A 10,099-nucleotide genomic window follows, 5' to 3' on the forward strand; every position below is an offset into this window, starting at 1 on the left:
AATGTATGGTCAGCTTCCGCAGCGCGTCCTTAAACAACACGCAGTAAAACCACGCGCTATTTCGCGACATACTGAGGCAATATCGGTGATAGAGCAAGCGCTCTTCCAGGATAAGTTCATTCACAAAGAAAAATACATTCGCCACGGCTTTCGTATCAGATCGCTCACTCTTGTTCACTATATGCTCTCATTCGGGATTTGCTGCGTTGTGTCGTATTACAGCAATGACGCATGTCTAAAGTGCACTGTCTGAAAAGCGATTTATACCTTTCGTAGTTCCGAAAATTCGAATTTCTAGCATTGGCAGTCCGTATCTGGGAAATTCATACTTTCCAATCCAAAGCCACCAACCAGGAATCCAACACATGTCTGTGCTTGGTCATGCTTTGTGAGGCAGGTTTAAAAATTCGGATTACGGGCGTGCTGACTACTTCGTCATATGACGAGCCTGCTAAGTGTTAAGCAACAATGCTGGGTTCGGCGCCGCTCATGGAACAAGACTGGAACCGTTGGTTTAGCTTGAATATCACAACTGCCAAAGTGTTATTGAGTTTCAAACTTGTACTGACTATAGATAGGCAATGCGCTAGCAGCAAAATGAAACATTTTTTACGCTCACCCTGCTCCGCCGTATTTCATAAACCTCACTCAGGGAAGAAGGGGCTCGATGCCACCATCTCCCCTGCTGATTTCAAACAAAGAAAGAGCTTAGCAGAAAACACCAGTTAGCTGGTTTCAACACGATCTCACGATTCCTAATGTATTTCATGCTTTAGGTCAACAATTCACACACATTATCCCAGGTCACCGATAGCTTTTCCCGAAAATCAAACTTTTCAGCTTTGCATCCTCAGGCACTGAGCATTCCTTTTTCCATTCTGAGCACCACGGTGTAAAGCTTTACGTGTTTTGAACAAAGGTCTGTGATGCATAGCTCCCTGATGTACCTGACATGTTACAAACAAGGATACTTGTAGACGCGTGAAAGGTAGAGACCCGGTGGATATCATTTCATGCATGAGAAGGCTAGTCAGCAACTGTAACACACCTCGGTGTCCTAATGTGGCGTGGGCGGACAACCGCCGCCCGGTAGCTGTGTGGCCAGCCTGGGCGGTCACCCATGCATTACGGGTTCCATATAGATCGGGGTCGCTCGGCTGTGCACGCCGGCACGGCCTGGTAACCGTGCTGAGCAGACCGGCGTCTGGTAGTGGAGGGACAGCCGGTCGGATGGTGTGCGGGTTCGGAGCTGTCCTGAATACAATGCCCGTCCATGTATGCGTATTCGGCCGCGGTAATGCTCGCTTCCCATCGGATTATATCAGCTGAAAGCTCAAGCTTCCACACAATCAACGAACGTCGCCCAAGCAAGCATGCTGCGCCCACGGACGTTTGACAACGGCCCTTGCGCTAGCTGTTTGGTTTGGCTAGCGTCTGCTGGTGAACTGGTGTGCGGGGAAGAGCGGCGCGCGCAAGGTGACCAGGTGAGGTAACCGGTAATCATGACAGAGCTTCAGACGGCAGCGGCCTGCTTTCCCGTTTCGGCCCATCACTTCACAGGCAGGCAGCTGTCACCCGCTGGCCAGACAAGACTGATTGACGTGCCGCACCCGATTAATAGTAGAAGGGGAAAACGGAATAACACCATGTCTACAGGCTTAAGTCACGCTGCGCCGGCAGAATGTACACTGAGACCATCGTCATAACCACCGGCACTTTCGGAATGGCCAATAATGAAGCTTTGGTGCAAAGGAAACCCCCGAGACCAGCACATACTCAAGCTCCATGTTTATCATGTCCATGACGCATTCCACCCAGTGTATCTTTGTGCGCGGTTTATCGCCTTTATAGCTATCTTTCAACGGTTTCAGGTAGGTTTTGCACCAGTTGACAGTTAAGGTATGTCGTCACAGATAATGTGACACATGACGTCGGAGACAGCAGACGCTTTTTGCCCCTGAAAACTGGTGCCGCTCACACACGACGCCACGAGCGGCACGGGACTGCAAAGGCTGGCCCCAGACATCCACCTTTTTTCACCTCCACCGACGTTCAGTACTATCTTCCTTTTTCACAAGAAGTGGTAACTACAACGAGCACCGGTAGTTTTTGTGAGGCGGTGGCCTTCAGCTCCGTTTCCAAGTCACGAGCAGCACGACGCGTCATGCTCTCAAGTGCACTGTGCATGTCCGTGAAGGCCTAACTTTGAGAGCCGGACCGGACCTAGGGGTGGATACAGCGGCGGATCAAAGGGTGAATATGGATGTCGCGAATACAGGCACTGATAATTCTGAGATTAGCGTGGCGGCAATGCTGCGATCCATGCGACGGGTGTCAGATGTCCTTATCCGTGATCATGCGATGCATTTTATCAATTTTTGGAATATCAATTATTGGAATGCTTAAACTCCGGTAACTGTAGCAGATTGTACATCATGAAACCATACGATCGCCACCAAACGATATATAACATCTTAATCCCATATGATACCGATCACTTGAACTATCCGAGCCACGGCGCCATGGAGCCCTGTTTTCAGCCCTGTATACAACTCGCTATGCTTTTGTGGTGCTGTGACCTGCAATGTTATCGTGTTGCCCACTTGATGGAAATGCACTCTGCCCCTCTTGCTGCAATGTTTTGCCATCAGCCCGGGACGGCAATCAATGCATGAATGAATGTATACCTTTTCATGAAGTTCAGACTTGCGGTGAGTAAAACAAGGCTCCAAGATGCAGTGTCTTGGTTTTCGATTCAAATGGAACAGTAGCACTCATGTGCTTGTCTCATCTTTTGGCATGCGGTTCTCAATCAACCTTGTCCGGCCTCACATGGGCGTACGAACAAGGGGGGGGGGGGGGCAGGGGAGGCCATGCCCCCCCCCCACTTTTCGAGGTGGGGCCAGCAGTGTTAACTGCCCCCCTCCCACACACTTTTCAGATCGAGGCTGTGCTAAGCTTACTTTACACAAAATTTAAATGTACATGCCGATCTACCTAGTTCAACCAGCCATCTTCCTTCTCAAGATGCGTCACCTTTTTGTTTGCTCATTGACCACCACTTAGTGTCAACTGCCGCATACCGACGCCACGCGGCCTATGGAGACTGCAAACGCCAGGTGTTCAGGCTGTTGTTGCTATGACTTGCGAGCGCGTATGTCCGAGACCCTATTACATAATTTTTGTCGGTTATCAATTCTGACTTAATCTTGAACATTTTAAGATGAACATGAATTAGCCATGTTAGCAAAGCTAAGGACCGCATTTCATCTACAACCTACGTTAAGGGATTCCTCAATATCTCTGAAGAAAACAGAAAACATGGAACTGGAGCCTGTGTGACAATTATCGAACCAACCTTTGGGCGATCAGGATGTTGTTGCATCAATGAGAGTTCCTGTGCTGATCCGGGGCCAACCACGAGGGTCAGAAGGCCTCGTTTCAGGGAGGGGAACAATGTGGCATGATAAATCCTTCCAATGGCTCCCGATTGACCAGGGGATCCCGCCCCGTGTCGCTAGAATGGCAGACAGAACACGCTTTTGCGATAGGACGGAGTGGCCATTCAGCTCTTGGCAGGAACCGGTAACGTGCCCTTGGTTCTTCTACCCAAGGGGCCTCTTTAGCTTTCAAACGGCGCAGTGCAGCCGCGCCATGTTTTGCACAGCTGTAGAACACTGAATAGCAAGATAGTTTGGTATCAAAATTTAGATGTACTTTGTAAGGTCGCAAACCTATGCAGGTCAAAGTCAGGCCATGGTTTCAGCGAAGTCAACTTCTAGGGAATCGTTCAATCTGATGCAACAATGGAGTGTCAGACGAAGTCATTCATCTCTGAGGTGCTTTCTTAGGCCACACAAATATTGCATGAGCATATTACGTTGACCTAAGGTCAGGTACAAAGGTCAGACCAAGGTCCAAATCAACCTGTTGTATTACTGCAGGACTTGCCGTATGGGATAGTTTCTGGTGCTCATTTCAATTCATGATAGCAGGAACCGCATAATATATCTTTCATGGACTTCTTAGAGTTCAGAGTAGGTCATTGGCCTAAGATGACCCAGGTCAATATTTTGTTTTGGGAAACATACTGCCTAGCGTAATCTTTCCCGCTTAGTCAAATGCAAAACTCAAAGCAGCCTTGTATGATTCTGGTCGCCATGACCATCAAAAGGTTAATCAAGGTCACTGACCTTGACTGAACACGTGACCATTTACTTAGAACAGTTATCTAGATTCTAAGGCCCTTTAGAGACCAACCTGGACTGGACCTTGTTTGACCTTATTTGACCCGAAAAGTCATGACTTAGTAACCTTAAACTTTGACCTACGTAAGTTCACCGCACAGATCAACCAATTTTGTGCATTTGGTGTCTCTAACTTTCTTAGTGCCCGAGATCTCGGCGTGGGTCATATTAACCCCCCCCCCCCCCCCACCCGAGCGAAGAGTATCTAGCGGGCCACCCTGGCGCGTGTTAGAAATGTAAACAGAATTGATTTCACGGTAGCTTCCTCCGGTTTCTGTTCTGGTTGCAACGTAAAAATAACAATGAAACGAAGAAAACCGCATCCCTGGGTAACAAGTAAACTATATCGGGGAATATTTTTTGTGGGGGAAGCATGAAGAGGGCTTTTATCAACCGTGTCTTTTAGCAAGGCTCTGGCTATTCCCTGCGTGCACACAAAGGCAGATCGAGTCATCTACGTTGAATGACGGGGAGTTGAATATCCGTTGGGCCAACTCATACTTAAAGTAGGCAGATTCCCCTGCTGCAGAGGGCTGCAGAGGTTGCAGCATCCTCGGCATACTTCCTGTCCAATAGCTCCATACTGCCTTTGTTCTTTGGACACACATGCTAATTGCAGCGCACACCCATGGTCTTTCTAATGGGCTGGCCTTCACCTCCGTACCCGTCACGCACAACCACGACGCGTCATGCTACGAAGTGCATAACGCATGCCCGTGAAGGCCCGACCCTGCGAGTTGGACGTATAAAAGCCGCCGCCTCGGTGTGGCAGACACACACCAATCCGCTTCTGGCATTGTCAGCCTACTTCCGTGAGAGCAAACATGAACTTCAAGCTTGTGGTTAGTAAAACGGGTCTCTGTGGCCCGGGGTCTTGGTCTCCGTAGACAAATGGGACAGGGGTTCCCGAAGGGTTCCACAAACTCGTGGCACCCTCCTTATGTGCTTCTTCTCCCCTCAGCTGAGCAATCCGCTGTTGCTAAAAACGCGTCTCAATTCCACCTGCTGTTTTTGACTGCGCTGACGGCTATCGCATGCTGAATGTAGAACAGAGTTGCATATAATGAAAAATAGGATGTGTGCAAGGTCTGTATCTATGAGCGCCGACAAACGAACCGAAATGCCGGCCAGTTAGAAACGTTTGTTCTCGCCTCAGCCGAGGAGTCCGTGGTCGCTAAAAACGCCTCACAATTTCAGCTGCTGTTCCTGGCCGTGCTGGTTGCGGTTTGTTGCTTGCCGAGCCGGGCAGAAGATACGGCGGTGGATCCCGTAGAGGTCATGGCGGTGGATACAGAGGCGGACACGGCGGTGGATCCCGAGGAGGACACAGGGGTGGATACGGCGCGGCAGATCCAGGGAGGATATGGATACCACGGATAAATGTATCAATAATGCTGAGATTCATGTGGCGGCTGCCAGGTGCCATCATCCAAATGCTGCCATCAGTTACAACCCGTCATCAGTTAATATACTGTACTGTTAACGTACATCAGTAAATGCAACCGCCTACATCAGTATCAGACCGCGATGATTTGAAACCACTTTTGATCGCCACCGAACGATGTTTGGCATTATATTCTCAAAGGACATTCCTCACTTGAACTATAGCATTTGACTATTGATGCATTTGAATGTCACGATTTGCGTTGTGGTAGTTGGCTGTTCTGATAAAAATACATTCTTCTTGTCATGCTGTAATATTTTGGCGCCCGCTGGGTACGGAATGTGTGAAACGTAGTTACAAGAATGTCTTGTCGCATCATGCATTTACTACGAATCGTTTCTTTTGGGTTACAAGTTGCACGACGAAAACGAAGATGCGGCGATGATGAAAATACTTCAATAGCGTAAGGCAGACCTACGAAGTCAAACAAACCGCTCTTTTCACATTGTTGAGGTTCAGATGTGGGCGCAGCGCGGGTCATGGAGGTCATAAGGGCTGGCGGCAGGTGGTTCCAGGACGAGGCCGCATCATGAAGAAACACCCTACGCGACCTAGATAGCTTGAAGGTGGGCACCTTCCAAGCGGTGATCCCGAGCTGGTTAGTTTGTTTAGAGATTCCTTGGTCATCGCATCTAGTTAGATGTGTCGCATAATGCTGTTAGATATTTTTCATCAATCATGACACTCCATTGACGAATGCGCGACTGGCGGAGCGCCTACTGGGGAAAGAACGTCTTTCTATAAAAACCGGATGAAATAAGACTTGCAGCAAGCCGGCTTATATCCATGCTGTAAGCTGGCATTCGACAGTGTACCACTCAATGGTGGCGGTAGGGCCGAAGTGGTGATTTTGCAGATATTACGTTTAAACCTAAATAATTGTTTTAGTGGGTGGCGAGTGCTACCATTTGCACAGTATGTTTTTCTGGGAGCGCTATTAACCGGCAATGTGAATCGCTCCTCGGCCAGCGTGACCTTTTTGTTGAAATCATTCCTGGACCGTGCATTGCTAACTGCAGTGTACCTGTCCATAGCGTGACTACAGGAATCCGGCGCCCCGCCTCGGCCAGAAAAAAAGCTCATTAACGGGCTCGAAGAGTGCGACTATGTGCGTTTGATAGCCCTGGCATGAAGTCATCAGCTGCCAGCTTGTTACATCTGTGATCTGGTGGTCCATTGTATTCGTTTGAACTTCATATAGCGTCTCACTCATTGCTGTCGGCCAGCTGTTCCAACAATTTCCAAATATACGTTGTCTAATTTGCAATACTTTGTATCCATGTGCAGCGCTTGCGACCGGGTGGACGAGATGTCATTATGGGAGCATTATTGGCTAGCAAAGTAAACCGTTCATCGCCAGGCGTGGCCTTGTTCAAATGCCTCTTAACACGCGCTCGGGTGGGGGTCAAACTGACCCCCAAAGGTTTTCCGGAATGGTTTCCGAATGGCGCGGCGTAGCCGCGCCAATTTTTTGTAGTTGCAGTCAACTGAATAGTGGATCATCTGGCATCAAAATTTAGATCGCCTGGTAAGGTCGCTGACCCATGTCAGGCCAAATTCAGGCCAAGGCTTCAACGAAGGCTATTTCTAGTGAATCGCTCAGTCGGATCAAACAACGGAGTGCTAGAAAAAGCCATACATCTCTGAGATACTTTGTTAGGTAACACAATTGAATCAGCAAGTTGCATTGCCCTACGGCCAGGTATGAAGGACAAAACAAGGCCAAAATCAGCCAGTTTTGTTACTCTATGGCTTACTGTATGGGGTTGTTTCTGGCGCCCATTTCAAATTTATTGACAGCGAGAACCGCATCACACATCCTCTATGTACTTATGGTCACAATAGGTCACAACAGGTCCCTGACCTAAAATAACTGAGGTCAACAATTTCTTTTTATGAACATATTGCCTAGCGTAATCTTCTAAGTCATCTAATCTGAGTCAAACAAGGTCACTCACCTTAAATAAGCATGTTAACGTTTGCTTAGAACAGTTATCTATGTTATATGGGTCCTGTAGAGACCAACTTGAAATTTAACGTTGTTTGAGCTTATTTGTCCTGAAGGTCATGACCTGGCAACCTCACACGTTGACCTAAATAAGTTTACGTACAGTTTAACACACCCTGTGAATTTGGTGCCTCTAGCTCTCCTAGTTCCTGAAATCTCAGTGGGCTTAAATTGACCCGAACCAGTGCGAAGGGTATTCAACCGGCCACCCGGGCGCGTATTAAGGAGAGTGGTCATATTTGTATGGGGTGTGAACCGAAATAGCCATCTTGAAGATTATTCGATGCAGTTTGCAGTCAGTTAAGAACTAAGTCACTCAAGTTTCCATGCTACAAGCCCGTGAATATGAGTATCTTATTTCGGAGAGGCTATTTCAAGGTCACTCAGGCATCCATGTCGTTCATATATGCCGTTCGTGAGCACAAGTTGTAGACATCACGGCTGTCAATTCGCTCTTAATCAATGCTGTGCAATATACAACGACTTAATCAAATGACTACATGATAGGAACCGATTTACTTAACTGAGAAATTGTGTTTTAAGTGGACAGAGTCTTAAACGGGCTTATTCCAACATATCGCATGTTTGCTTCAACATCTCCAAATGTGAGACATTCCCTTTAGGGCGCGTTCGTAACTGTTGCTGGCCTGTCCATAGCGCTATATGCCAGGATATGGCAGCCCAGGGGTGGATCCAGGATTTCGTCAGGGGGGCACGGAACATTGTAGGGCCCCTGGAGTTTCTGGCCCCCTCTAAAATAAATATCATTGCATTTCGGTCATTGCATGTTAAGACAAGTCGTATGTGAGAGAGAGAGAGAGAGAGAGAGAGGAGAGAGAGAGAGAGAGAGAGAGAGAGGAGAGAGAGAGAGAGAGAGAGGAGAGAGGAGAGAGAGATACATATATATATATAATATATATATATATCTATCTATCTATCTATCTATCTATCTATCTATCTATCTATCTATCTATCTATCTATCTATCTATCTATCTATCTATCATATATCTATATCTATCTATATCTATATATATATATATATATATAATATATATATATATATATATATATATATATGCATATGTTTTATAGGTACGTTTATATGCATGTATATTTACTTATTCATTTATTTCATAAATACGAAAACCCATCTTACTGCGCACGACATTATAAAGCTAGGAGTGCTACGCATGCATACACATAGAACTCACTCACTTTCTACAGCTCATGTTAAATGCTGTGATTTTGGGGCTTAGTGTTTCGAAACAACAGACAAAATAAAATTGAGTTAGCTGCTAACAATCATCAAAACTAAGCATGGGGTTGATTCCTAGCTTATGTTTTCTACGGCTAGCCGGTTGGGCGATGTGATCAGCTCATAGTTGAGGACTAGTGCACAACTTCTCCTCTGTTATAAAGAGGTACAGCATAACCTAGCATTCAAAATATGTTAAGAACATAATGCACGGTATAATAAGTAGCACACACTCAATAGCTAACGAAAATTACACATACGACGTCGGCAGCATGTGAAATTATGTTCGGAAATTGCGCGTAAAAATTCATCGGCGCATATTCGACCGCTGCTCTGAGGCAAAGGCACCAAGGCCAACAGGGACGAAACCTGAGCGATCATGGTGCCGCAGGGGGCCAACAAAATGGCTCCCGTCAACACGTATAGGGTCCGCAGAGCAAGCAAAAAGAACCCAACACCAACGTGGTGGGCCCATGAACGACCGGTAGTGCCTCGGCAGGCCGACATAAAGCCCTGGCAAAGGAGGCAGATGGCGTCTCACAGCACATTGGGCCCTACGAGAAAATGCAAAGAGATTAGGGGGAAACGGTGAAAGCTCTTAGCGATCAGATTGGCCTGGCAAGTGTGGACATAATAGGGCCCGGAAACCAACAGTGCAATGGCTCTAGACAACATAATGAGCCCCAAAATTTCCCCCAAGCGGCACTTTCGCAATCAGCAAAAAATGAGCTTGATCTGCTTAAGAACTCTTTACTTTTGCTAACAATCGTTCTTAATCGTCTGTAGGCCCAAAGGCTTCCTATTTTGTTGTGTCTTCGTTGTAAGAAAACTGTGTCCATCCGGTCGGTTATGGGCCTCTTCGGAGCCTTTAGGTCCCTCGACATGGTGCATGGGCATGGTCTCGTGCCTCCCCTCTCCCCCCCCCCCCCCCCTCTGAATCCGCCACCGGCCCGAACAGCTTATTAGATGGAGCCCGCTAAGAACAAAGGGCCATCCATTCAAAAAAGAAATACTCAAGACACAATGTGTGGGGCTCTGAACAATCGAGTGCGTCCGAGCAGGTTAACATATAAGGTCACCCCATCAAGAGCGTAGGGCCCTCCATTCAAATAGGAAGTACCGAAGGCCCAATGTAGAGGTCCCC

This window comes from Pollicipes pollicipes, unplaced genomic scaffold (assembly GCF_011947565.3).
Source record: "Pollicipes pollicipes isolate AB1234 unplaced genomic scaffold, Ppol_2.1 Scaffold_4002;HRSCAF=4701_pilon_pilon_pilon, whole genome shotgun sequence".
Classification (NCBI taxonomy): Eukaryota; Metazoa; Arthropoda; class Thecostraca; order Pollicipedomorpha; family Pollicipedidae; genus Pollicipes; species Pollicipes pollicipes.